General features: G+C 37.3%; 1 long non-coding RNA gene across 2 annotated transcripts in view; it reads left to right on the forward strand.

Annotated features, from left to right (window-relative positions):
- The window catches only part of LOC110105360, a 44,661-nt gene that overhangs the window by 9,220 nt on the left and 7,724 nt on the right, over positions 1-27,717 (forward strand). The gene's annotated exons all lie outside the window — the stretch shown is intronic.

A 27,717-nucleotide genomic window follows, 5' to 3' on the forward strand; every position in this document is an offset into this window, starting at 1 on the left:
GATTTATATTTTGGAATGAAGATGTTAATCATACCAGTGGTGATCAACTTTAAGTTGTTCGTGACTTAAAGGCTTTTATTTGATTTTAATGTTTACATATTTATTGGGTTCATGAAGAAACCCATAAAGTAATCACATGCTTGTCTTTGGGAAGCCTGTTACTATGAAATCCTAAGATTACAATAATGGTAGGCATCCCACCTTTGGGGGAGATGATTGATCATAGTATCAATAAGAACAACGTAATTAACTTTAGTGTTTTTGAGTTCATCTTAGGTTTGATAAAGAGAGGGTCTATCTGAATAGCGATTAGAATAATATGCCTAGAGTTTCACTTAGGACTGATAAAATTCATCCAATAGGGTAGGATGAACTTCAATGGATGGTAATTCCTAAGGACATCTAAATATAGCTTTATAAATCATGAGAGATCACTCAAATTTGAGTTGAGTGAAGAAGATTACTAGATTTGGTCTAAGAAGTGGTCCAACATTAACTTTGGGCTACATGTTGGAGAAACATCTCCCTTAGCTTTTGGGAGCTAAACGAGAAAGAAATCCACATTTAGCTTTTCTAAATGTAGGGGATACTCCCTCTAGCTTTTGAGCTAAAGGGAGGGAACGTTCCTAAACTTGGAGTGAAAGGAGAGGAACTAAAGCTTTTGGCTAAGTATTACATCTTTAAGGCTTTGAACCGTATAAAGTGATGGAGATTAGTAGCTTCTGAGGTACAAATCAAAAAATGGTCTCTTGAATCTTGTATTCAAGGAGTTGGGTTTCATTTGCTTAATTGGATAAGCAAACAAAAGTTGAGTCACTGATTGAGTTTGGTTCAATAAGTGAAAAAGATTTGTATTTGAGGTTACAATAAGAGGATTATCATTGAACTTTTGTTTCAATGATGGGCATTTAGTTTGCTAAGTTCGGATTAAGCAAACATAAAAGAATGATGTGTAGTTTAGCCTAACACAAGATTCTTTGGATTCTTGAATGTCCAAAGAGAGGAATTCATTCACCTAATTTGGGTTAGGGGAGAATGGAAGAAAGCTAGGAGTTCTCCTTGCTCAATATGGAATTATTTGTGAAGTTGTTCACAAACAATAGATTTAGAATTGAATATATTGTTGATTTGATTCAACAAATAGGTGACACTTTCATGTGTCATTCATCTAATTCACTCAACATGGGTTGAATGGATGAGATTTTCATACAACCTTTGAGTTGTAGGAAGAGGAGAATTTCTCTACAATTTTGACTTGTAGGAAAGAATGGAGAAATGCAATTTTAGAGATTGCAAATCAATGAAAGTTCTTTGGATATTTATTGTCTAAAGATGGGTGTGCATTCTCCTAATTTAGGTTTAGGAGGATGGTGGGATTCCCTATAACTTTTGGGTTGTAGGAGTAAGGGAAGGACTATGCAAATTTTGGGTTGCAAATCCATGAATGTTCCTTGAACATTTGATGTTCAAAGAGACAAATTCATTTGCCTAATTTGAAGCTAGGCAAATGAAGAGGAATTTAAGGGTAACCTACAATCTAGACTTGTAGGAAAAGAGGCGGTCCAACGTGCAACCTAGAGGTCGCAAATTGGAGGAGTTCCTTTGAACGTTCGGTGTCCAAAGAAGAGGGATTTATTCCTCCAATTTGGGTTGGAGGGATGGGGAAGAATGAGATGCAACTTGGAAGTTGCAAACTCTTGAAAGTTCCTTGAACATTTGACATTCAAAGAATGACGCACACTCTCCTAATTTAGGTTAGGAGAATGAGAAGATCTTTCCTATAATCTTTGGGTCATAGAAAGAGAACTTTCCACCTTCCTCAAATGTTTTGGGCTCATTTGAAGAGGGGAAGGATGCACCCTAGGGCTTTGAAAGGATTCCTAAATCAACTTTGACATGATTAGGAGACTTGAATGGGAGAGGTTCACTTGCTACTTTTGTGTTATCAACAAGTGAAGAGATGACTTAGGATTTTTGTCCTAAAGTGAGAGGACTCATGCAATGAAATGCCTAAAGGCTTGAGGAGCCTTAGGATATCTTGCATAAGAAGAGATTTGTTGGTTTTATGTGCCAACAACGAAGATAGGAGAACTTGGGATTTGGTTCCAAGTTTCAAATGATTCATGTACTCAAACACTTGGAGCTTTGAGAATGCTCCAAGCATTATGCACAAAAGGGGATTCCCCACCTCTCCATGAATGTTTCGAACTCATGGAAAGAGGAGATGCATGCATGAAAAGAATTTCCCTACGTCCTTTAGAGTTTTGGACTCAATTAGGAGAGGGAAGAATTGATTTCCTAAGGTTTTGGAGAGATCTCTAGATCAATTTTGGTATGATCTAGAAATCTCAGGTATGAAAGGTCTATCCCTATGGCTTCTAGGAGATTTATGATCAAATTTGGTATGATCTAAGAAGAACCTAGGAATGCATGCAAGTGTAGTCAATTTCCAAATATCTAAGTTAATTTTGCCATAACTTACAATTTGCTAACAATGACATGCATGCTACAAGATGTGAGAGTCCCTACACATTGTCATTTAAGATATGGTTGAGTGACAATACTTAGCCTAAGGTTTGATCATAGGCGAAGGTAATAGGCACAAAATGAATGCTCTTACATGCATTTGAGGGGTTGTCAGATACAAATCCGACCACCCTACTCATATGGCATGTCTCTTTGGCTCTCACAAGAGAGCAAATAAACGGAAATCACCGGATTTTCGTTGTTTTACGGAGAGGACAGCGCACATAGGATTAGGGAAAGCAAACCAATGAAGTTTCTAAGGGACCTATGGTTTGGGGACGTCATCCACACAACAAAGGCCTTGGGGGATCCTAGGTTTCACTAAGTTTTAGTGTTTTACCTCACCCGGGTTGTCCTAACTCTCCTATCCAAGTTCCAAGCTTTGTCCAAGCTCCGCTCCAAGCTCCAAACTGCTGTCCAAGCCTTTCCCAAGGGTGAAGACTGCTGTCCAGGCTGCTCCCAAGGGTGAAGACTGCTGTCCCAATGTTCCAAACAGAGAATTTTACTGTTTGAGGGCTCCCGGAGGTCGTCGTTTGCTGTCCAAAGCTTCCCAACAACAGTTTTCACTGTTTGGAAGCCTTCAGAGGCTGCATGGTTGCAGTCCAAGGTTTTCTCAAGGAGGAAGACTGCTGCCCCAACGTTCCAAACAGAGAATTTTACTGTTTGAGGGCTTCCGGAGGTCGTCATTTGCTGTCCAAAGCTTCCGAACAGAGAATTTTACTGTTTGAGGGCTTCCAGAGGTCGCATGGTTGTTGTCCAAGCACTCCAAAGTCTCCCAAGCACTATTTAGAAGCTTCCAACAGCCTCCAACCTACTGTCCAGGGCATTTCGAAGGACAAATTTGCTGTAAAAATGCTCCCGGAAATGGATTTTGCCAGCAAGAAGTCGTTGGAACCAGTTTGGAAGGAAGTAGAGCCCTTTCTAACTCCTCCTTGAGGCAGCAGAAGAGAACTAGGCAGTTCTTTGCTCCAGGTTATGGGAGAGGGAGGAGAAAGACAGCAGAAGACTTTCACCTCAAATCTGGATGCAAGAAGATCTCTACACGCAGGAGGAAGAGATCTTCTCTCTTGGCTGGAGGACTTGTACGCAAGCAAGTTCCACTTGGCTAGGGGCGGACGTCCCCTCTCTCCCGCTCCTTCCCTCTCTTCGGCTTTGGTTGGGACGGACGCAGAATTAGAGAGCCGAAAGGCTCTCTGTCGTGCTCTCCCTCTCTCCCATGCTCTGTCTGGGACGGAACAAAAAATGGGGGAGCCGAATGCTCCCCCCCTCCCGATCTCTCCCTCTTTCTCTCGCTCTGGGTCGGGGCGAAAAACACAAGGGGAGCTCAATCTGCTCCCCTCTCTCCCTTTCGTCTCTCTTAGAGGCGCACAAAGCACCGCCCAAATGGGCCAATCCCTCTTCTCACACGTGGAATGAGTATTTAGGGCAAGATTTCATGTAAAATCTCAACCCTTGATTTGGGAATTTGACTTGAAATTTTAATTTAGCCCCAATTGATAAATCAGGGCTGAAATTGAGTCCGAATTGGACTCGACCCGAACCGATTTGGGTCGGTTTGGGTCCGATTGTGTTCAATCAATTTAATTTCATGAAATTAAACTCAAATCTGCGCCGAATTGGGTCGGAATTGGCTCGACGAGGCTCGATTGGATTTGAATTGGATTGATTTGATTTAAATTAAATTAAATTTGATTTAATTTAATTAAATTGAGGCTCAATTTGGATCAGTTTTGCCTCGACGATGGTCGATTGAGTTGATCGAGCGCGATCGAGCCTTGTCGGGCTCGATTGGGGTCGAGTCGATGCGAAAATATTCGTCAACAATTCCATAGTTAATATAGTCCATAAATAAAATTGTAGCTTTGCCACCAATTCATTGAAAACATGAAACAACCATAAAGTATTAAAGCCATCATCTTACCAAAGTTTTATAGGAACTAACACAACCATTACAGTGAAATATGCAGCACAATAAACTTTGCTGCCCTTTAACACAATTAAATACCAGAGGCAGCCTTTTCCACTATGTGTAAAGGAGCACCCTTTGGGCTCCCAATTATGTGTTAAATCTTTTTTTTTTCAGTGGGACCCATCCATCATTTTTTTAAGCCTTTTGGGGCGACAACACTGTAGCAGCCCCTCTTTTAATAAAAAAATAATTTTTTAAAAAGAAATAAAGAATTTTTTATATCTTTTTTATGTGGGACCTATTCGTTTTTATAGATTATTCTTAGGAATATTCTCAGAATATTCTTATTTCAAAAATGTTCTTGGAAACTCTTTAGAATATTCTTTTTCTTGGAGAATATTCCTCCTTTTTTCTCCTATAAATAGTCCTCCTTAAGGAAGATGAAATTTGCTCCTCTCCTTCTCCTTTCCTCTAACTTTCTTATAGTTGAGACTTTCTAATATTTTTTATAGGTGGCATCCCCTACTTAAATTTAGTGATCATCTCTTGTGTAGAAGTTAGAATATTTTAGTAATTTAATTTCTTTCCCACTTTTCTTCTTACTTTAAAGGCTTTCCTTTATTTTTGGTAGGTGACATCCCCTATCCAAATTCAATGCCCCTCTTTAGTGTAGAAGGAATTTTTTTTCCATTCTCTTTTATCTTGTCTTTCTTCTTACATTAGAGGCATTCCACTATATGAGATAGGCAACATTATGTTGCAATCCATGACCCCGAGTTTGAGATTTTGATGATGATAAATAATATCGCCTGAACCACTATTCATTGAATATCTTTAATTTCTGATATTGTCTATGAATACTAACATTTCAGGAAGATCACAAGCTACTTAGGATAACAGAAAGACTCAAGACTTGGTAGAGTAGGAGTGTGAGTCTGTAACATTGTAATTTTTTATTTATTTTATTTTCTCTTTTCTTGAGTCTGGCCACAAACTATATGTAAGTATGAGAAACCATGCACATACATAGGGGGAGAGGGTTTTAAAAGAAAAATATAGATTTTTTTTTTATGTTGATCATACTATACGAATTTATATCATACTGTACAATCTGATCTGGTTGAATCGCATTTTTGTGAACAAGTCATATTATACAATTTTTATCATACTGTACGATGTGTTACTAATCCAAAATCCTAGCCGCCAGATTAGTTTAAGTAAGTTTATTAGTCGTTCGAACTGTACGAAGTAATTCGTATGGTATAATTTATTTTGAATACTTACTTAAATTAACCTATGATTAGCAAAATAAATCAAGGTTTTAATCACTAATTGGTGCTCGTACTATAAAAACATGTTCATACTATACGATGAACAGAGAAGTTTTGATCATCCCGGACTTCATCTTGGATGATCTCTTATTTTTGCCTAATCATATTATATGATGTATATCGTACCATATGATGTACAGAGACGAGTTTTGATCGTCCCAGACTTCATCCTAGACGATGCCTTGATTTTGACTATTCATACTATACAAAGTAAGTCGTACCCTATGATATACAGAGATGAGTTTTAATCGTCCCGGCTATCATCCTGTACGAACAGAAGAGTTGATGATCATACCGTACGATTATAAATCATACTGTATGACTATATTTAGAAGTTCTTGAACTGTTCGTAAACCTTCGTACAAGGATGAAGCCTGTTATACAAATCATACTATACGATGTTAAATCGTACTGTATGATTAATGGCTACTTTGAAAATTTTAGGGATTTTGGACCCCGTTTTTAAGTATCAAAATAGTTATGTTTTTGGTTTGTGTGAGAGAGAGAGGGGAACGTGGTTAGAGAGGGAATCCTTGGGAGAGAGCTCTTGAGAATATTTTAGGGTTGAGAGAGGAAGGAGAAGGTAAGCTTTGTGAGGGTGTGAGGGAGATCACACGGTTGCTCCGTTCTTGTTGCACTTTGCTCCTCCTATAGCCCAAGAAGATCTTATGGGAGGCTTTCTTAGGGAGAGACTCGTCTACATTCATGTTCTCTAAGGTACTCTGCCTTCTCCAGAAGAGAGAAAAATGAGAAGGTACGTTGCTGTCCCAGCAGGGTGAGAAAAGTGCTTGGCCCTCCGCCATGCCAGATTGGTGAAAGTGAGGTTTGTAAGGGCTTCTCCGCCTTTTTGAGGGGGAAAAAGGAGAACTGTAGTTTTGTAGTGAAATTCTCAGAGTGAAAGACTCTGGGGAGTGGACGTAGGTCAAGTGAACGAACCACTATAAAACTCTGGTATGCTTTTTCCTTTAACATTTTTACTTTTGCTTGCATTTGATTTTCATTATAACTTCTTGGTGAAATTATGTGTGGAATCCGTTGCTGTTATTTGTGTTGAAATATTTGCTTCCGTATTAGTTAAATTTTTGTCAAAAATTTAAAAAACATAAAAAAACTTTTTAGAACTCCTGCCTAGGATTTTTTTATTGCAACAAGATTTTCATAATTCACCCCCACTCTTGGCGCATCTAGTAACTTCAATTGGTATCAGAGCGGAGTTTTCAAAAATAATGTTTTAGAAAACCTTGAAAAATGATCATGTCGCATTTTCGTAATTGTAATACCGCGGAGGGTTATTCAATGATGATTACGTTGCACCTTTTAAAACTTTGAATGGAGTGAAAACTCAAGTACCTTTTAATGAATGGAGTAACGAGGATACAAAATTAGCTTAATTGAATGCGAAGTGCTTAAACTATTTCTTTTGTGCTTCAAAGTCTGAGGATTATATGAGAGTTTCTACTTGTGCTACTGGTAAGGAGATTTGAGATAGACTGTGCATCATGTACGAAGGAACTAGTGAAGTTAAACAGTCTAGGCTTAACATTATGTTGCATGTTTATGAACTCTTCCGTATGAAACCTAGTGAAACAATATCTGACATGTACACTAGGTTCACCCAAATTGTGACATCCTTGCATGCATTAGGTAGAGAAATTTCAAATTCTGAAAAAGCTAACAAAATTCTTAGATGCTTACCTAGTTCCTACGATACAAAAATTATTGTCATCACTGAATCTAATGATCTAAACATTTATTCTATTGACAACTTATTTGGTTCACTTATTGCGTACGAGCAAGGGGTAAGTCAAAGCCAAAGTGATGCAGGTGAAAAGAAGAGGGAGCGAACGGTGGCATTAAAAGAAATAATTCAGAAAGTGAAAGCTTTGTAGGGGAGGAAGAAGATGACATAGCCTTGATGACCCGACAGTTCAAGAACTTTTTGAAAAGAAAACAAAAGAGTCATCATAATAGCTGGAATAAATGTAAAAGCTCAAGGTTTAATAAAGTTTCATCTTATATAATCTGTTTTGAGTGCAGGAAGCTAGGTCACCTTCGAGCTGATTGTCCCAACCTAAAGAGCCAACTTGCTAAGGAAAAAGGTGAGGATAAAGCCAAGTAGAAGAAAGGAAAAAATAAAGATGCAAAAAGCTTTTCGGGCCGACTCTGCCTCAGAATTGTCAGAAGAAGAAGCAGAGAAGGAGGTAACAAATATGTGTCTAATGACTAATGATAGTCTTGATCAATCGGATCAAGATGAGGTATGTCAGCTTTCATATGAGGATTTATTACTTATTTTTGAAAAAATTCATGACTCGTGTAGAAATTGAAAAAGATGCATGATAGTCTTAATATTGATTTTAATACTTTATAAACTGAGCATGCTAACTTAGTTAAAGAAAATTCTAATTTAGATAAAGATCACATGTCCCTACTTGATGAGTATGATGCATTAAAGAAGAAGCATATTAAACTAACAGAAGTGCATGAATCCTTGAAAACCACTCATGTTGAACTAGAAGAGGCTTTTCTCAGACTAGACAAACTTGCATTAGAAGTAGATCATAGTGAGCATTTGTTAAAATGAGAAGTTGATGGATTGACATATCAAAATAACACATTTAAAGAAATAGTCAAAAAATTAAAAAGAGAAAATGCATCACTCATATTAGCGCAATCTAGCAAACCCCCAACACAGCATGTATCACACAACTTCAGGAAGAGGCATCACCACCCACATAGGTTAGTGAACCCATTTCCCAGTGTTAGGTGCTTCTCTTGTGGCATGCTAGGTCATATAGCCCGCACATGCACGATTCACTGTAGAACACATATAGTATGGAGACCTAAACTGCATCCATCACAGCATAGCATGCATACATCTTATTCATGCAAGCATAAGGAGTAACCCAAACTCACTTGGGTTCCCAAATCTAACCCTTGAATGAAATTGTAGGGATGCTCTCGCAAAAGACCTAGTGAGAGCATGTGGTACCTAGACAGTGACTGCTCGCGACATATGACTGGAGATATGGAGAAGTTGATTTTATTGGAGACCAGGACCGAAGGCAAAGTTATATTGGGAAACAACACTATAAGGAAAGTGGTAGGCTCAGGTATTATTGGTAATGCTAAAAATTTTTTAATTGAAAATATTTTATTAGTTGATGGTTTGAAGCATAACTTACTTAACATTAGTAGATCATGTGACAAGGGTTTTGACATAAAATTTCTCCCTGACAAATGTCTGATTAGTTTAAATGATAAACTTGTTTTAGAAGGATAATGAATGAATAATGTTTACATGTTAGACCTTGATTGCATTGATGGTTCAAATTCTTTTTGTTTGAAAATAATAGTAAATAACTCATGGCTATGGCATAAGAGACTATGCCATGCTAGTATGAAAACACTTAGAAACATCACTAAAAAAAACCTAGTTAGAGGCGTACCTAAGTTAGACTTCACTAAGGACCATCTATGTGATGCTTGCCAACTTGGAAAACAAATCAAATCATCCTTTCATTCAATTAAAGATGTGATCGCCTCTAGGCCATTATAAATCCTACACATGGACTTATTTGGACCCGTTAGCACACCCAGCTTAGGAGGGAAAAAACTATGGATTAGTGATTGTAGACGACTTTACTAGATTTACTTGGGTAAGATTCCTAGTACAAAAAAATGAGTCATTTGAGGAATTTAAGGTATTCTCCACATGGATTCAACGAAAATTAGGATGTGAAATCTCAATAATCCATAACGATCAAGGTGGAGAGTTTCAAAATGGAAGATTTAAATTATTTTGCCAAGAGATAGGAATATAACATAATTTCTTAGCCCCTAGAACACCTCAGCAAAATGGTATAGCAGAAAGGAAGAATAAAACCTTGGTAGAAGCCATAAGGGCAATGTTAGCGGAGTACACCCTTCCTAGATATTTTTGGGTAGAAGTGGTTAACACGGCGTGTTATGTCTAAAATAGGGTGAACATTTGATCTAAGCTGAATAAAACTCCTTATGAACTTCTTAAGGGTCGAATACTGAAGCTTTCACACTTACATGTCTTTGGGTGCAAGTGCTTCATCTTGATTAATGACAAACTACCTTTAGGAAAATTCGAACCCAAGTCTGATGAGGGTGTCTTCCTAGGTTATTCATCTGTAGGTAAGGCCTACATAATCTTTAATAAGAGAACCCTAGTAGTAGAAGAGTTCACCCTTGTAGTATTTGATGAATCAGATAAGCCCTCTGAATTTAAAATTGAAGAAGATGAAATAGAGGAAATAAAAGGAGTAGAGACTATGACCTTAGGAGAAAGGGTAGAACCTCAAGAAGAGTTGCCTAGAGAATGGAGATATTCTTCTAGTCATCCTAAAGAGTTAATTTTAGGAGACCCTTCAGAAGGTGTAAGAACTAGGTGTGGACTTAGGAAAGAGGTTAGTCACTCAGCATTCATCTCTATGATAGAACCCACTGGTATAGATCAAGCCTTAGGAGATGAATTCTAGATCCTAGCAATGCAAGAAGAATTAAACTAATTTATCAGGAATGATGTTTGGGAGTTAGTTAAGAGACCTAAAGAATAGGGTGTAGATGGAATAAAATGGTTCTATAAAAATAAGGTGAATGATTTAGGAACAATAATAAGAAATAAAGCCAGACTAGTTGCTAAGGGGTACAACCAAATTAAGGGAATAGACTTTGAAGAAACCTTTGCTCCTATTGCTAGACTAGAAGCCATAAGAGTGCTCTTAGCTTTTGCTTGCTTCAAGAACTTCAAATTATATTAAATGGATGTAAAGAGAGCATTTCTAAACGAGGTAATTAAGAAAGATGTCTATGTTGAGCAACCCCCACAGATTTGAAAGTTCACAATTTCCAAATAATGTATACAAATTAAAAAAAGGCACTTTATGGAATAAAGCAAGCACCTAGAGCCTGGTACGAAAGACTTAGCTCATTCTTATTGGATAGAGGATTTATAAAGGGTACTATAGATACTACACTCTTTTTATAAAAGACCAAAAATAAAATTTTTATTATTCAAATCTATGTGGATGACATATTATTTGGATCTTCATATAAAAACTGGTGTGATGAATTTTCAAAAATAATGAGTAATGAGTTTGAGATGAACATGATGGGAGAGCTTACTTATTTTCTTGGCTTTAGTGTGAAATAAATGGATAATGAAACATTTCTTAGCCAAATGAAATACATTAAGGATGTTCTAAAAAAATTTAAAAAATGGATAGTGCTAAGCCCATGAACACTCTAATGAGCTCAACAATTCAATTAAAAGATCATAATGGAAATTCAGTAGATTAGAAAAAATATAGAGGAATGATTGGATCACTTCTCTACCTGGCTGCCAGTAGACCGGATATAATGTTTAGTGTATGCCTTTGTGCCTATTTTTAAGCTGATCCAAAAGAGTCTCACTTAACTGTGATTAAGAAAATCCTTAGATAACTAGGCACCTCTAACTTAAGAATTTGGTATCTTAGGAATAACACTTATTTTCAAATCTTAGGATACTCGGATTTAGATTTTGCAGGATCTAGGGTAGATAGAAAAAGCACCTCTAATACCTGTCAATTCATTGGACAATCATTAGTTTCTTGCTCCAGTAGGAAGCAAAATTCAGTAGCCCTCTCTATAGCCGAGGGCGAGTATATTGCAGTAGAAAGTTGTGTTGCACAAGTACTATGGTTAAAGCTAAAAGTTCGTTAGGAATGTTAAGCCCTATGAACTAGTCCCGAGGCTAACCAAGGGGGGTGGGGGGGGGGGTGAATTGGTATTTAAAAAAAAATTTTAAAACCAAAAGGACGATTATCACAAACCAAAATCACCACGGAAAAACAAGTGCGGAAAAAATTAAAGTGCGAAAGCAGTAAAAAGAACACAAGGGTTTATAGTGGTTCGGTGAACTTAACCTATGTCCACTACCTGGAGGCGCCCTCCGAGTATTGCACTGCCAACGTGACTCTCCTTTAGCCCCCACAGCTAAGCGGAGAAGTCCTTACGAAGCACCTCCTTTTTGCCACCCCGGTAAGGCAGAGAACCCAACTCCTTTTGCCTCCTCCTGAGGCAGGCAGAGAAGCACGATCACTTACTGAAACTTACCTCTCCTAACCCTTCCAAGGACAACAGACTCTAGGTAAGAAGAAGTGGAACAATGCTTGGAGCAACTCTTGTGAACCCCCTTACAAGCTCCCCCTCACAAGATCCTCTCTCTCTCTCTCTCTCTCTCTCTCTCTCTCTCTCTCTCTCCTTTAGGTTTTCACAAGTTAAGACAGCAGCCAAGGATGTTAAAAAATATTGAACAAGAGCTCTTAAATAGAAGAGCTTCAAAGGAGCTCATTAACTGCAAGTTGCCGACTTTATCGTCTAGGACGATATAGAAATCATCCTTACCGATCAGTACAAATCTCATAAGATCGGCCAGAGCATCGCCCTAAATGCAAACTTGACAATTGAAAATTTTCTTGATCGTTCCGGCCGATCAGTTCAAATCAGAGGAAAATCGTCCAGAGCATCGCCCTGAATTTGTACTGGCCGATATTTATCGTCTAGGAGCAACCAAGAATTTTTGAATGGATCGTCCAGGCTGATATTTCGATCATCCAGGACGATGTGATCATATCAATCATCCTTAATTACTCCCATGACTGCCGGATCAATTTAGGCATAATTATACAATATCGTCCAGGACGATTAAATAATCGTCTTGGCCGATTTCCAAAAATAAAAAATACTTAAATTGATCATGGCGGCAAATTCTTTCTGTATTGAGCGTATCGTCCTGGTCGATTCAGGTATCATGCAGGCCGAGCAGTTTAATTACAGTTGCCTTAATTAAGAAATCCTGATTAGATTTTCTTTTTTGAACTCGATCGTCCAGGACGATATAAATATCATCAGGACCGATGTGAGTAAAAGCACAAGTTCTAAATCTCTCAAGTGTGCGTGTAGGGTTACTTAACATCAGTCACTTCAAGAAATTATAATTGACTCAAGAAAGAAAAAAAAAATTACAGACTGACTCAACCCTAATCTACATAGTCTCCGATTTCCGTCCGATCTTTGAGTCTTAAAAAGTCAGTAGAAAAAGACAGTCATAGTGAAACAAGATTTGTTTGCTATCATTAAAATCATAATCCAAAAAACATTTTTGTAACAATCCCCTCCTTTTTGATGATGACAAACATATCGATAATCAATTCTAAAACAGTAATGCAAAACTAAACAAGCTTTTAAATTTTCGAGAGCAAGTACAAACATACTACTCCCCCTTTTGACATCTCAAAAAGGAGGAGAAAAAAATACAAACTAAAGCAACTAAAAATACAATACATAAAAAGAAAGCAATATACAGAAAACAGAAACTAAGACTACATAAACGAGGGATCCTGATCATCAGATGGAGGTGGAGGTGGTGGAGCCTGCTGAAAGTAGCTAGCTAGTGTAGTAAACTTAGCATTGAACCAGACTATGTCTTGGTCGTGCTGCAGCTGCTAGTGAGTAATGTAGCTGTCAAAACGGGCTAAGTCCTCTGTGCGGTTCTGCTCGTAGTGGGTCATGTCCTCAGAATATTACTGCTCCTATGCAGCAACGTAAGCGTCGAAACGGGTCTCCCAATGATCAAATCTCTCCACTAATAGGTCAAACTGTGAGTGCTGGAAAAGAGGAACAGGATCACGAAGGGAGCCTCCTCCTCAGCCCCCTGAGGTTCCCCATCCCCTGGGTTGAGACGAGTACTGTAAAGGATATTGAAAGGGCTTTTTGAATAGCAAGGAGACTAAAGGTCGTGACGAGTAGGATATTGAAGATTGTATTTTGTTTCAAGATTATAGGCTATGAGATGTCCTAAAGCAAGGTTGGGTTTTCTCCTATTGCCTAGATCACGAATAGTTGTTAAATAATCAATGCATCAAAAAATTGAGTCAGTAGCATTAAACTCTCTCCGGGCCATGATGTAAAAGGTAGTCAGAGAAAGCAGAGGAGTGATGTGGACTCGGTCCCCGACTTTTGGAATAATGGAGGTACGAAGGACATGTTGAATTGTCCTAGCATCTTTGACTAAAGAGCTAGTTTCTCCAACATGAAAGGGTGCGTTGGTCTAGCGAAGAAAATGATTTGTCGTAGACTAGTCAAAATCAGGATTTGAGATAATTATATGCAGCTTATCCCCGGTGGTGGATAGCTATAATAGGTCAGCACAATCATGATATGTGATCTCGACCGGGCGTCGATTCACATAGGAGGTCAGGGCTGTGAAAGCAGAATTTATATGAAGATTTGCATAAAATTCTAATAGAAGTTCTAAGGAAAAAGGGACAGTGAGGGTAAGAATGAAACGGAGAGAAGTGTGAGTAAAGAGATCCATTACCGGATATGAAAGGTGGACATGATTGATGGTTCTAGAAAGAGTGATGCCACATTCTTTATAACGACGGTAAGCTACTTGATCCTCTACTTCCCTGAATCGAGGGTCCAGAGTGGCCCTCGAGGAACTTCCAAAAGCCTGTCAGACTCGCTTTCCACCAACCATAGCAAGAAATCAGTAAGTAAAAATGAGATAAGAAGAAGCTTTGAGGTGAAAACAATAGCTGGAATGGCCTGTATTTAAAGAAACGGCCATATCGTCTAGGACGATCACAGAATCGTCAAGGATGATTTGGTTTAATTATTACGTACAGGACAATTGGTCAAAAAGGAGGTCCGATCGTCCGAGTCGATAAGATATCGGCCAGGACGATTAGACACAGGCGATCGTCCCGAGAAGTCAAGCCGGACGACCGTTAAAAAAATAGATTGTCCGGGCCGATTAGGTGTATCGTCCAGGACAATGCACAATAATTGATCGTACCGGCCGAAGTTAAAATGTTCTAAATCTGTGGCACGTATATCGTCTAGGATGAATAGTGGATCGGCCAGGACGATTATCCAATAATGGATCGTCCGGGGCTGGTCTTAAGGATTTAAATGTACTGACACGTGGATTGTCCGGGTCGATCTAGTGTATTGGCCAGGATGATGACCATAAATGTATCGGCCAGGACAAAAATTGTATCGGCCAAGATAATCAAGATGATTGTAACAAAGTTCGATCGGATCGTCCAGGACGATAATGTATCGTTCGGGACGATGCGTTATAGAAGGCTCAGAAAAGTTCAGCAGATGAAATTTTGAAGAGAAATTATTATATCAGTCAGGATGATAGTGGTATCGACCAGGACGATGTGACAAGAATTTGAAAACCAAGGAAAGATGGAGATGATCAGAGAAAACCTCAAACAAAAATAAATACAAACTAAAAATAACAAAAACAGATAAAAATAAGAAAAAAAGAGTTTTTGGTTTTTTTAATTTTTTTTTTAGCAAAGCAAACATATGATAAATTTCCCAAATAATTAAATTTTAAAAATTTGAAAGATCAATGAGTTAACAATGTTACAATCTGAAAACAGTAGAAAATCCAATCCTGTTTACCCTAGCTCGGACTTCTTTTAGGATAAAAATTGTCTTTTGAAAATAAGAGGTCTAACTCAGAATAAATTGGATAAAAAGAAGATCTGTTCAAAACTTGGTTACAAATAAAATATCTTATAAAATAATATACCAAAGTAATTTGTCTCTATCATGGAATTTGAAATCAAGCCTTTGAAAACATCAAATAACCCATGAGTCCTTCTAAGTTTTAAAAGTTTTGAAAAGAAAGGATAGCTTGCATTTAGTGGGCTCATTTTATGCCTCTTGTCACTTTGATTGGCTCTTTGAGCATCTTTGATTTTTGATACACTTTCGTGTATATACTTTTCTTTTCAATTTGGCGTCATTGGTCACTTCCTCTTTTTTTTTGCAAGCTAAAAATTCTTTAACAAATTCTTAAAAAAGGTTCTTAATTGTGATTATATTTTCTAGTTATTAGAGAAGAGGAACTCTCTTTCTAACATAGGGAAGAACAAACCACAAAATGAAAATCAAAATCATATGATAAGTGCAACGGCAAGATTTCAATTAACTTGAAAGATATATAAGAACTTTGGATCATATATATAAGATAGACTATTGTAGCAAGATAAAAAAGATCTTAATTTCAAAAATCATTTGTTAAAATGAGATAGACTTTTTTTAGAAAAGAAAACTATATCACCAAAAGAGGTTAGAGGGAGGGAAACCATCAACGGTGTTTTCTCCCTTTAACCGATTTAGAAATGCTAATCATTGGCCATAAATCTCTAAAGTTTAAGAATAAGAAAAAATCATTATAAAGAAAATAAAAGTAAAAACGACTAGAATAACTAAAAAACTATCACAAAAATAAAACATAATAATAATCAAAATACAATTCAAGAATTTGTTATGCAGCAAGTTTAAGCAGTTATGAGCTGCGAGCCTCCGTTTGTCCAAGTATCATATGCCCCTTATGAGGCCTTTGGTGAGAGCAATCCTGCAAGAATCAACAGCTGTCAGACTTAGGAACCCAAATAGGTTTGGGTCCTTTCTCATAAAAGTAGAGTGTCATGTATGTGTGCTATGCTGTGAATCATGCAATTTTGGTCTTCACACCCAATGTGTACTACGGTGAACAGTGCAAGTGTGTGAGATGTGTCCTTGCATGCCACACGAAAAGCATCTAACACTAGGAAAATGATTTCTTAAATGGTTTGGATTGTAATGCCTCTTCCTAGGTCTTAGCTTTAGATCAGAAGTAGGTGTCATCCAATTTCTCTTAATTGAGTCTAATTCATCTTTAAGCCTCAAGTTAGTATCTTTCAATGCATTATTATCAATCCTCAAGTTGCGCTCTATTTCTTTAGATTTCTTTAAATCAGATTTGAGTGAGTTGTGTGAAACTTTTAATGCATCATGCTCATTAATTAATTCGGAATACGTTTTGTTTAAATCATCAAATTCATCAAGTAGAGACATGTGATTTGAATCAATTGTAGAATGGTCTTTGAGAATAATTTCATGTTTTTTTTGTAAATTTAAAAGTTCCAACTTCAAACTAGCATGAGTTTTTTTTTAAATTTTTTGTATGATGCATGAATTTTCTCATAAATTTCGAACAATTGATCATAAGTTAGTTTACATACCTCTTTTTCATCACTTTGATCAAGATGATCTTTCGCCATTAAGCAAAAGTTTGTTGTTTCGTCTTCAAGTTCAGTCTCTGATGAATCCATTGCAAAATCTGCCCAAGACGCCTTTTGAAGTCTCTTTTTGTCCTTCATGAGCTTGGGTTTTTCCTCACCCTTTTCTTTGCTTGTGTGATCTTGAAGTGTAGGATAATCTGCTCTGACATGTCCAGGCTTCCTGCATTCAAAGCAAACAACATCAGAAGATCTTTTAGAATATTTGTTATCCTTACCTTTTCTCCAATTTTGATGATGCTTTTGCTTCTTCCTTAGAAAGCTTTTGAATTGCCTTGTGATAAAGGCAATGTCATCCCTCTCAGACCCGGAAGAATCAGAGTCAGATTTATGTGCCTTCAGTGCCACTGTTTTCTCCTTCTTTTTCTCACATACATCAAAATTTCTTTGATTCACCCCTTGCTCGTAAGCAATTAGTGAGCCAAGTAAGTTATCAATCGAATAGGTGTTTAAATCTTTAGATTCAGTTAGAGCAGTGATTTTAGCATCAAAAGAGGAAGGAAAGCTTCTTAATATTTTGTTCACTTTTTCGTAGTTTGAGAATTCTCTTCCTAAAGCATGCAAAGAAGTTACAATTTGAGTAAACCATGTATACATATCAGAATTCGATTCATAAGGTTTCATACAAAAAAGTTCGTAGTCATGCAAGAGAATATTCAAACGAGATTATTTCACTTCATTGGTTCCTTCATAAGTAATGCACAACTTATCCCAAATCCCTTTTCCAGTAAAGCAAGTAGAAACATGCATGTAATCCTCAGACTTTAAAGCACAGAAAAAACAGTTCAAACACTTCATATTCAATTAAGCTAAATCTCTTTCATCAGTAGTCCTTTTAGTAAAAGCAACTTTAGTTTTAATTCCGTTAATTTCATGAGTAGGTGGAGAATATCCTTCTTTAATAAGCATCCACATGCGATAGTCAGTTGATTGTAAAGGAGTAGCCATGCGAGTTTTCCAAAAATCAAAAGGAAGGTTGTCAAACAAGGAAGGTCGTGTAATAGAATATCTTTCAGTTGTATTACGATTCCCAAAGTTAGCTATGGATCAAAATTCAAAAAGTTTTCAAACTTTGTTTTTATGAATCCCTCTCTGATACCACTTGAAAGTTCGTTAGGGATGTTAAGCCCTATGAACTAGTCCTTAGGCTAACCAAGAGGGGGGGGGGGGATGAATTGGTATTTTAAAAAATTCTTTAAAATCAAAAGAATGATTATCACAAACCAAAATCACCACGGAAAAATAAGTGCGAAAAAAATTAAAGTGCGGAAGTAGTAAAAACAATACAAGGGTTTATAGTGGTTTGGTCAACTTGACCTACGCCCACTCCCCAGAGGCACCCTTCGAGTATTGCACTACCAACGTAACTCTCCTTTAGCCCCCACAACTAGGCGGAGAAGCCCTTACAAAGCACCTCCTTTTTGCCGCCCTGGCAAGGCAGAGAACCCAAATCCTTTTACTTCCTCCTGAAGTAGGCAGAGAACCACGATCACTTGCTGAAACTTACCTCTCCCAACCCTTCCAAGGACAAGAGACTCTAGGGAAGAATAAGTGGAACAATGCTTGGAGCAACTCTAATGAACCCCCTCACAAGCTCCCCCTCATAAGATCCTCTCTCTCTCTCCCTCTCTCTCTCTCTCTCTCTCTCACTCCTTTAGGTTTTCTCAGGTCAAGACAGCAGCCAAAGATGTTAAAAAATGTTGAACAAGAGCTCTTAAATAGAAGAGCTTCAAAGGAGCTCATTAACTGCAAGTTGCCAACTTTATCGTCCAGGACGATATAGAAATCGTCCTGGCCGATCAGTACAAATATCATAAGATCGGCCAGAGCATCTCCCTGAATGCAAACTGGACGATTAAAAATTTGCTTGATCGTCCCGGCCGATCAGTTCAAATCAGAGGAAAATCGTCCAGAGCATCGCCCTGAATTTGTACTGGCTGATATTTATCGTCGAGGAGCAACCAAGGGTTTTTGAATGGATCGTCCAGGCCGATCTTTCATTTATCCAGGATGATGTAATCGTATCAATCATCCTTAATTACTCCCATGACTGCCGGATCAATTTAGGCATAATTATACAATATCATCCAGGATGATTAAATAATCGTCCTGGCCAATTTCCAAAAATACAGAATACTTAAATTGATCATGACGGCAAATTATTTATGTATTGAGCATATCTTGGCCGATACAGGTATCATCTTGGCCGAGCAGTTTAATTACGGTTGCCTTAACTAAGAAATCCTGATTATATCTTCTGTTTTGAACTCGATCGTTCAGGACGATATAAATAACGTCCGGGCCGATGTGAGTAAAAGCACAAGTTCTAAATCTCTCAAGTGTGTGTGTGTAGGGTTACTTAACATCAGTCACTTCAAACAATTACAATTGACTCAAGAAAGAAAAAAGAAAATTACAGACTGACTCAACCCTAATCTTCACAGTCTTGAGCTGATTCCGTTTTTCGTCCGATCTTTGAGTCCTGAAAAGTCAGTAGAAAATGGCAGTTGTATTTTGTTTGCTATCATCAAAATCTTTATCCAAAAAACATGTTTGTAACAAAAGCAACAAATTCTTGATTTTGGATTACCTGTATTAACCATCTTAATCATATGCAGCAACATAAGTGCAATATACATCTCTAAAAATCCAATTCAACACTCTTGAACAAAATATATAGACATTAGACACCACTTCATAAGAGATCATATGGCTAAAGGAGATATAGAATTGCATCACATCGCTATAGGAGATCAACTGACAGACATATTCATAAAACCATTAGTATTCGATATCTTTAGCACTTTAAGGCCTAGACTAGGTGTCATTGACAGTAATGCATTTAAAAAACAAACAAATTAAAAAAAACACAAAAAAAAATCAAACATAAAATTTCTTTTTCTTTTAAGGTTGTTCTTGATCATCACACACTCATTACATAAAACCTTGACATTTGACACTCTATTATCGTACTGTACGATCCACTATTGTATTGTACGATATATCTAAATCTACACATAACACAACCGAGATATAAAATTCGCCTCTATTTATCATATTATATGATAAACATCATATTGTACGATACAACTGCAATTTATTGAATTCGTTTGGTATGACATTTAATGGTCATCGGCCGATACGATATCACCTCTTCATACTATACGATTCACATCAGTGGACATATTAGGATGAATTTATTCAGTTTGGTATGATATTATTGGTGATTGTATTGTACAATACATCCTCTTCGTACTGTACGATCCACCTCATCAAAAAATGGATGAGACTGACTAAAAGGTCGCTGGTATGATATGATTGTAATTCATACTGTACGATGAACCTGTTCGTACTATATGAAATTTTTTGTCAAGGGTCGTACCGACGACCCTCGGAACGATCGAAATCTTTTTGATCGTACTGTACGATATCATCGTACTGTACGATTTGACCACCTTTTTTGAAATGATAGATCAGACAAAAATTAATGCACATCGTATTGTATGATACCAGATCACACTGTACGATATATGAAAAATTCTATAAATTGTGTTCTTTGGCAGAACATTTCACTCACACTCCTCTTCACTCTCTCTTAATCTACTTACCTTTCCGAAAATGTCAAGCTCTAACAAGTGGGGTCGTTTAATAGTTGGAAGCTCATCTTCCTCTCTCCGTCACAACGCTTTCTTCTTAAATGATGAAAATAAAGATTCTTATCACAAGTTCAAAGCCTGTAAGATTACACCATCTAAAATGCTCAATCAGGCAGCTTTAAGTTTCGAGGTACTGAACCTCTTCGCTTCCACCATTTTCCAGTTTCTTCTTACCCTGACTTTCCCCTGTAATTTAGAACTGTTATTTGAATTTCTAGCCAACCTTACCTACACCGTCGACAATACGACCTTCCATTCTTTTGTCTGTCGCCAAAATATAGAAATCACTAAAGCTGCATTGCCCAATACATTGGGCTACTCACTGAAGGGCCCAGGGTTCGTTCCTTTCTCACAAATGAATTCAACTGAAGTGATGTCAATCGTGTCCTTAGGAAAGTAGCCTTCTATCAACACCAGCCCCTTATTCAATCCTTAAACTGGAATGCTCAAATTATTCAGCACGTCCTTCGCACCTCGATCATACCCAAAGCTGGCGACTGAGTCTACATGACCCCGAACCTATCAGTCGCTACCTACCTAATAATATCAAACACAAAATTTGATGAGGCTAATTTAGTGATTGACTATATCTGAAATATAACTATAGTTCGCCTCCCTACTACCCGCATGAAATAGAATTTAGCCCTTGGCCACCTTATGGGATACATCATTCAAAATAAATACAAATTAACTTATCCTGGTGAACCTGATAATTGGGGCCACCTTATGGGATACATCATTCAAAATAAATACAAATTAACTTATCCTGGTGAACCTGATAATTTACCAATTTTTTATACATATGCCTCTTTCCATATTCTCTTTCATCGGGGACGAGCCTGAAGAACCTGACTTTAATGAAGAAGAAGGAGAAGCTACCCCAGCAGCAGCTCTTGCTCGACCACGACGGCATGCACCTCCACGAGCACCTGAACCATCCTACCCTCACGATGATTTGGTCGAACGCTTCGACTAACTTCAAAGTCATCTTGACACACACATTCATGAATAGCATCAACAGCACGAGGATGACATGCGGTGGTTTGGGGAACGTTTCACTTCGATTGATCACTATTTTGATACAATCATTCAATTTTTCCAACCACCTCCACCTCCACCTCCAAGTGATCAGAATCCTCCTTTTTGAAGTGTATCTATTTTGTACTTTCTTTTTTAGTATTGTTTGTCTTCCCTTTTTGGTGATGTCAAAAGGGGAAGAAGTCTGTTTGTAATTTATTTATGCTTATGTAGTTTGCTCATGTTTCTCTATGCTTCAATGAAATGCGAATTTTTTTTCCTTTTTCTCTCTTTTCCTTCTTTCTTTTATTGTCTATGTTGTGTTTTTTTTTAATTAATTAAAAATAATAATAATAAAAATGCCTTACAAATTTGTTTATAACAAATATTATTTGACATCATCAAAAAGGGGATATTGTTGCAATCCATGACCACGAGTTTGAGATTTTGATGATGACAAATAATGCCACCTGAACTATTATTCATTGAATATCTTTGATTTTTGCTATTGTCTGTGAGTACTAACATTTCAGGAAGATCACAAGCTACTAAGGACAACAGGAAGACACAAGACTGGGTAGAGTAGGAGTGTGAGTCTGTAATATTGTAATTTTTTATTTATTTTATTTTCTCTTTTCTTGAGTCTGGCCATAAACTGTATGTAAGTCTAAGCAACCATGCACACACATAGTAGGAGAGGGTTTTAAAAGAAATATATATATATTTTTTATGTTGATCGTACTATACAAATTTTTATTGTATTGTACGATCTGATCATGTTGAATCTTATTTTTGTGAACAAGTCATACTGTACTATTTTTATCATACTGTATGATGTGTTACTAATTCAAAACCCTAGCCGCCAGATTAGTTTTAGTAAGTTTTATTATCCGTTCGTACTATACGAAGTAATTCATATGGTACAATTTATTTTGAATACTTACTTAAATTAACCTGTGATTAGTGAAATAAATTAAGATTTTAATCACTGATTGGTACTCGTACTGTATGAACATGTTCGTACTATATGATGAATAGAGACAAGTTTTAATCATCCCGGATTTCGTTCTAGATGATCTCTTGTTTTTGTCTAATCGTACTATATAATATATATCATATCATACGATGTATAGAGACAAGTTTTGATCATCCTAGACTTCTTCCTGTACGATGTCTTCATTTTGACTATTTATACTGTACGAAGTAGGTCGTGTGCTATGATATACAAAGACGAGTTTTGATCATCCCGACTATCGTCCTGTACGAACAGAAGAGTTGATGATCGTATCGTACGATTGTAAATCTTACTGTATGACTATATTTAAAGTTCTTGAACTATTTATAAACTTTCTTACCAAGACGAAGCCTGTTATACAAATCATACTGGATGTTAAATCGTACCGTACAATAGTAACGGCTACTTTGAAAATTTCAGGGATTTTGGAGCCCATTTTAAGTATCAAAATAATTATGTTTAAGGTGTGTGAGAGAGAGAGGGGAATATGGTTAGAGAGGGAATCCTTGTGAGAGAGCTCTTGAGAAGATTTTAGGGTTGAGAGAGGAAAGAGAGTAGAAGCCATAGGCAATTTTGAGCTTGGTGAGGGAGTAGTGTGAGGGAGATCACACGGTTTCTCCATTCTTGCTGCACTTTGCTCCTCTTGTGGCTTGGGAAGATCTTATGGGAGGCTTTCTTAGGGGGAGACTCGTCTATATCCGTGTCCTCTAAGGTACTCTGCCTTCTCCACGAGGGAGAAAAATAAGAAGGTACGCTGCCGTCGCTAGGAGGGTAAGAAAACTGCTTGACACTCTGCCATGCCGGGTTGGTGAATGTGAGATTTGTAAGGGCTTCTCTGCCTTGCCGAGGGAAAAAAGGAGAACTATAGTTTTGTAGTGAAATTCCCAGAGTGGAGGACTCCGGGGAGTGGACGTAGGTCAGGTGACCGAACCACTATAAAACTCTGGTGTGCTTTTTTCTTTATCATTTTTACTTTTACTTGCATTTGATTTTCATTATAACTGCTTGGTGAAATTATTTGTGGAATCCGTTGTTGCTATTTGTGTTGAAATATTTCCTTCCGCATTAGTTAAATTTTTGTCAAAAATTTAAAAAAACATAAAAAACTTTTTAGATCTCATGCTTAGGTTTTTTTATTGCAATATGATTTTCGCAATTCACCCCCCCCCCCCCCCCCCCCTCTTGGTGCATCTAGTAACTTCACATACCCTATCAAATTTCAATGCCCCTCTTTAATGTAGAAATGAATCTTTCCTCCTTCCATTCTCTTTTTCTTTGACTTTTCCTTACATTAGAGACATTCCACTGTCTCAGATAGGCAGCACCCCCTATAAAATTTTAGTGCCCTTCTTTTGTGTAGAAGAAAATGTTTTCTCATTCCATTCTCTTTTTCTTTGGCTTCCTTCTTAAATTAGAGGCATTCCCACTTTATGAGATAGGCGACATCCCTTTCAAATTTAGTGTCCCTCTTTTCTATAGAAGAAAATTTTTCTCCTTCCATTCTCTTTTTCTCTAGCTTTCTTCTTACATTAGAGACACTCCACTGTCTGAGATAAACATGATCCCCTATCAAATTTTAGTTCCCCTCTTTTGTGTAGAAGAAATCATGATGAGAGTTTATTCTTTCAATAAAAAATCATAGACAGAAGAAGAATAACCACCTCTTGCATAAGAGGATGATTTGATAAAATATTGTGGTAATAGTACCTGAGAGGAGATAGTGTAATTGTTAGTAGAGGGATGAAATTTTGATGATGTTTGAGCAAAATTTCATCGATAATTGATGATCAAGAGGAAGTCTGATGTCGATTGATGGTTGGGTAGAGAGTTGAAGGAGATAATTGGAGAGTGTGCTACTAATAACACTAAAGCTAGATGTCGATGATGGCTGATATGAAGTAAAGGACATATAGAAGACATCAGATGAAGGGCTAATGATGGCAGTGGTCTAGTTGATTTTTATTTAGGGAATATGCATCCATTCTGATGTGTGCAAACATTAGATATCTCTGATTAAAGGGGTCGAAGCAATGTGCTATGTTAGTAGTATGGCGACACACTAACCGTGTCAATTGAGTGGAGGCTTGATAATGATCGAGTTATATCTTTCTATGATGTAAAATTAAAGGAATCTTCTTAACTACGAATATAGACAAGGTTGCCCTCCAATCCATATTTAATTCTAATTAAATTGATGCAATATTAGTTGATGTCATGATGCTGACATGAATGACCTCTTAATGTTGGTACAAAAATTGCCCTCCAGTCAAAAATCATGTTCCCATAGACTGCGCCAAACTATTGGGTCCTAAAATATTTATAGCCATAGAGAAGTATAATGTTTAATGTCTTAGCATTGTATGAAGATCCATCATACAAACGGATGAAAGAGAGAGTGTAATATTCATAAGAGACACCAAGATTTTTACATGAAAAACCTAGAAAGGGGAAAACCATGGGGCCTGCTCAATTTGAATGAATCAACTATTATTTATAGTCAATTATAATAAGGCCCTTCCCTAGGGGAAGGCCTTAACTTGATGTGATAAATATACATCATATAAAATGTATTTTAGGTTGGGACTTTAAAGAATCACTATTGATTAGTTTTTTTGGTCATTAGAACCATAGTCGAAGGGTGACGAAGGTCGGAAAGGCTATTTTCTGATGATAGTGGTCGAAGGGACCTAGTCGGCAAGAAAAGTGGCCAAAAAAGGCCATTGTCTAGCGATGGAGGTCAGATATACCACAATCTAGATATGAAGGTCAGAAGGATCATAAGTGGTTGGTAACGAAGGTTAAAAGTCTAGCAATGGGTAAACGATTGGTGTTAGACAGATGTTTAACGATGGTCTAAAGTCCAATGCCAGATAAAAGTTCAACGAAAATTTGGCCAAGGGTAGAAGTCCAATGACGGGCAGAATTCTTGCATCGGATAGAAATCTGACGATGGGAGGAAGTTCGACGTAGGGTAGAATTTTAACTAAAGTCTGGCGATGGGTGGATGTTCGATGTCAGGCAGAAGTCCGGTGATAAGCAAAAGTCTGTTGTCAGCTAGAAATTTATCGATGGGCTAAAGCCCAACTTCTAGTATAAGTCCAACGAAAGTCCAATGAATGGCCAAAGCCTGGTGAAAGTCCAGCATCAGATAAAAGTTCAATGATGGAGAAAAGTCTGGTGGCAAGTGGAAATTTAGCATTGAACAAAAGTTCGATGACGAACATAATTTTGGCATATGGTAGAAATTGGTGACGGGCGAAAGTCCCACATCGAGTAGAAATCTAGTGACCGGAGGAAGTCTGATATTGAGTATAAATGTGACGGAAGTTTGGCAATGGGTAGAAGTCTGATGATGGGAAGAAGTCTGGCGTTGGTCGGTGGCTAGGAGATGGTCAAGGAGGAACTTAGTGGCAAGAGAAAGACTTCTCTTCGTCTCCTCTCTTCTTTCCCTCCATGCTTGGGGACCCTTCTTCCTCCTTGCTTCTTGGACCCTTCTTTCATGAGAAAAGAGGGGTCTATTTATAGTTCTCTAAAAAGTGTCATGGCTAATCAATAGGAGTAAGATCAATGATAAATTGGGAGTGATTTAAATGGATGACTGATGTTGATTCCCTTGATCATTAATCATTTACTAGACATTTGATTATCTTAATGATATCAGAATTTGACGATCTTGGGCTCATTGGATTTGTCTTATCGAGCTGCTCGATAAGACTATAAGCATGTCATGTTTGAAAACTATTTGGTAATCCAAATTAGGGTTTGAATCTTCCATCGGACTAAATTTAATAAAGTATATAGGTGTCAAAAATCGGCCACTCCTTGTCGAGGACAACATATCATTGGTAATGTTGAGGCTACTATGCTACACATTTCACCGATGATGAGGTTTGTAAGTTCTTGTTTACAGAGGCTAAAACACATATAATCATCATCTATATGGAGGTTGAAGAAATAACAGAAACATATAATCCAAGCCCATCTAGTCAAGTGTATATATGAGTTCATACTATTGCTTCTGATGGTCATTTAGATGGTACATGTTAGCATCTTTGTGAACTTATCCATGCCTAAATTAAAATTTTTTAGCATAGGCTTATGTTGAAGCCCGCTGCATTGCGGGTGAGTGCAAGAGAGTACATAAGAATTATGCAAGCTCATTTTCATGGCCGGCTTAGTTTGTGTGAGTGACCAACTTTCTAACATCAAGATTCTCAATCACGACCTAGTGTTAGTCACCATCTAACTTGGGAGACACCTCATAATAATCAATTTTAATATAACTGCTCCAGGCCATACATGCAGTACACTTCACATCATAAAAATAAAATGGTATAAGATTGTTAGGAAGCTGAAGACGAAGTAAATACATATGAAACAATGGATAGTGGTACAAGTGATTCATCACATGATAACCTAGGATGAATGGCCCATGTTTCTTTGGTCAAATATAACAATACAGAGATTAATGGTTAAGGATTCAGTGTAGATCATGCAAGATGGAATTTTGATGGCTTAGAGGGGATGATCGCAAATAATGATTACACGAAGCTCTTCATATAATGCAACTTTGGGATGTGATAAACAATTTGATGCACTGGCCCTGAATGGAGTTAGCTCAATAGAAGCTATTATGGAAACATAATTGTATGAAGAGAAACTTTTTCTACAAAGGAAGATTTGCAGTGTGCAATTAATTGGTGGTCGATTGTTCAAATTGTCCAATATGTCAAAGTGACTTCCAACAAGAGCCAGCTTACATCTTATGTGCACAAAATGTCAATCCATACTGCCCATGCCTTTCGCGCTTACATGCATCGCGAAGTAATAAATTAGGTTGGATATGGAAAATATCTATATGTGGGTTGCAACACACCTACACCCACTCCATGATGGTTGTCGACCATCACAATTGTACCTCAAAGTTTATATGTATACCTATAATCCTTATAATTTTCCAATAACTCAACATTAAGCCGAATGAAATCATCACTTTAATAGAGTCATTGTTCAACATCAAGATTTCATACATAACGACTTGAGACACATGTAGAAAAATTATCAAAGCAACTATTAATAGCTATGAAGAATCTTCTCAGTC

The sequence above is a fragment of the Dendrobium catenatum genome, unplaced genomic scaffold (assembly GCF_001605985.2).
Source record: "Dendrobium catenatum unplaced genomic scaffold, ASM160598v2 original_scaffold_98100, whole genome shotgun sequence".
Classification (NCBI taxonomy): Eukaryota; Viridiplantae; Streptophyta; class Magnoliopsida; order Asparagales; family Orchidaceae; genus Dendrobium; species Dendrobium catenatum.